A 2,789-nucleotide genomic window follows, 5' to 3' on the forward strand; every position below is an offset into this window, starting at 1 on the left:
CGCGTGGGACCTCCACGGTTCTGATATTGCTGTTATATTGATATTGCTATTTCTGATATTGCTGTTCTAGTGATATTGCTATTTCTGGGACCTCCACGGTTCTGATATGGTACATTGCTAGCAATGGGGATATTAGTCCAAATAACTAACAAGTCCCATTTCGGGGGGAAAGCGTTTGTTAGTAATGTGGACTGTTGATTGTATTACTAACAGTGTCCCTTGTAATAATGTACAATGTACCATGCTGGCGATGATACAGGATCAGACAGTATACCGTACCAACTAGGGTTGCCAGTTTTTTTTTCAGCATATAAGGGGCAAATGTTTACATAGATAAAAAAATACAAGAATTTAGTTTTTTATCCAGGACAATTTAAAATACAATTATTTAATTTATTAATTGACATTACTATACAATAAGTGATTATATAAACGATGTTGAACTATAATTATTAGAAAACGTAATATATCGACAATACGAACTTGAAATAATTTTAACATTCGTAATGAATATATGACAGTTTTATAAAAATATTTTATTAATTTTTTGTATAAGACGTTACTTTAATTAAATTATATAATAATTATTAATTAAAGTGAGGGCTATATAATAATTCCATCTTTTATGTACTACGTTTATAATAAATAAATTTAATTTAATTTAATTTGAACAAAATTATATAGTGACATTTTTTTTTATATATTTTTCTGAGGTGCAAGTCAGTTTTAACATATTTTTATATATATTTATAAAAATCAATACAATTATATTCGTAACTATCTGCACCCGCGACTTCGTCCGCGTGGAATTTAACTTCATTTTCTAAAGTAAAAGTAGCCTAAGTTACTCCATGTTACATCAGCTACCTGTCAAAAAAAGTCCCGTTAAAATCGGTCCAGTCATTTCAGAGATTAGCCAGAACAAACAGACAGATAGACAAAAATTGTAAAGAATGTTATATTGGTGTATCGTATTTATATTTATATGCATGCAGTAAAAAACGGTTATTTCAATATTACAAACAGACACTCTAATTTTATTTATATAATAATAATAATAATAATAATAATAATCTCAGGACAATTCACACAGCGCCATCTAGACCCAAGTTAAGCTAGCTAAAGCTTGTGTTATGGGTCCTAGACAACTGATACAAATACATATATATTTCTTTTTTTCCTAAATACATACATATTATACATAGAAAATACCCAGACCGATACAAACAATCATACTCATGAATACAAATGTTTGTGCCGTGCGAGGAATCGAACCCGCGACCATCGGACGTAAAGCGGTATGCTAGACCGCTAGACCACCGAGGTCGTCGTATGTATAGATGTATAAATTAAAACCGTGATCAACTCGCTGTTTTTAAATTAGCGGTACTATGTAATATTATGTTATCTGTGGCGGTACGAACGTTGCGTGTCAGACGCGCGATTCTGTCCTTATTTTTTTAATACAATTCTCTTTTAACAGCCACATCATCTCGGACACATTTTTTTTATAACATTGTTTACTTATGGTTGTCAAAACAGTTGGATCTATATCTGTTTGCTAACTAGCATACGCGTCTATGCTTGTTAGCAAACATATATAGATATATATGTATATATTACATATATAGTAATTCACACAGCGCCATCTAGATCCAAGCTAAGCTAGCTAAAGCTTGTGTTATGGGTACTAGACAACTGATACAAATACATAGATTTTTTTGTAAATACATATATATTATACATAGAAAACACACAGATCGATATAAACAATCATATTCATGAATAGGTACAAATGTTTGTAGCGTGCCAGGAATCGAACCCGCGACCATCGGAAGTAGAGCGGCTAACTAAACCGCTGTACCACCGAGGTCGTCGTAGTGTTTTTTTATAAATGATAATAGAATGGTCCACCCGCGCTAACGGTTTACACTGGCGGGGCACCAGTGGAGGATGATAAGATGAGCGTGAGGTCAGGTCAGTTAGCCCATAGTGACAAATTCACCAGGAATTTATCACGATGGTTTCCAGGGGGAACCGCGTGGAGGTCAACCTGACATGGTACATTGCTAGTAATGGGGTCATGAGTCCACATTACTAACGATCCCCTCCCCCCTCCCCCCCCACCGTCGTAGTGTTAATACATTAGGTACATGTCTCGAGGTCACTTAGACTAAAAGCTCTAAATATTGTTGTCCCGTTATATTTACTGTTTTTGCGGAATATCTTCACGCTAAGATCTATGTTCCATGAGTTGAAGATATAAAATTTGACGACCTCGGTGGTCTAGTGGTGTAGCACACCGCCTTAATTCCGATAGTCGCGGGTTCGATTCCTCACACGGCACAAACATTTGTATTCATGAGTATGATTGTATATGTATGTATTTACAAAAATATATATGTATTTGTATCAGTTATCTAGTACCCATAACACAAGCTTTAACTAGCTTAACTTGGGTCTAGATGGCGCTGTATGATTATCCTGAGATTATTATTATTATGGTCATATGAAAATGGTCCAATTAGGTAAGCATGATAAAGATGTATGTATAAGATTTACCATATTACCCGTGCCTATATCTTTTTAAATCTCACTAAAAAAGTTAAGGGTCAAAGAGAAACTAGACCATTTGTAATAAATGTTATAATAAACGTGAATTATTTGTGTGTACAAAACGCGCATCTTTTGACTTTCGCCGTTTAGCGGAGACAGTTTATTGTCCTATGTAAGTAACTGTTCATTCGTTTACTTTACATACTTTAGTAAGGCGAAATCTGCGGCCGGAA

Source organism: Achroia grisella, unplaced genomic scaffold (genome assembly GCF_030625045.1).
Source record: "Achroia grisella isolate CSIRO2021 unplaced genomic scaffold, CSIRO_AGI_Agris_v1 utg461, whole genome shotgun sequence".
Classification (NCBI taxonomy): domain Eukaryota; kingdom Metazoa; phylum Arthropoda; class Insecta; order Lepidoptera; family Pyralidae; genus Achroia; species Achroia grisella.